Consider the following 207-nt stretch of genomic DNA (forward strand, 5'->3'; position numbering starts at 1 on the left):
GGGGAAGACCCTCTTTTTTGGCCCTGAAAACTCATTTGGGGGGGGACCCCACATCCTACTTTTTTGGGCTCCAAACCCTCTTTTTTGGGGGCCCCCAAAAACTCATTTGGCGGGAGCCCAAGCCCTCTTATTTTGGGACCCCAAACCCTCTTTTTTGGGCTTCAGACCTTCGGGGGGGGGGCAAGCCCTTTTTTTTTTTTTTTTGAC

This window comes from Chaetura pelagica, unplaced genomic scaffold (genome assembly GCF_000747805.2).
Source record: "Chaetura pelagica isolate M959 unplaced genomic scaffold, ChaPel_1.0 scaffold290, whole genome shotgun sequence".
In the NCBI taxonomy this organism is placed as follows: Eukaryota; Metazoa; Chordata; class Aves; order Apodiformes; family Apodidae; genus Chaetura; species Chaetura pelagica.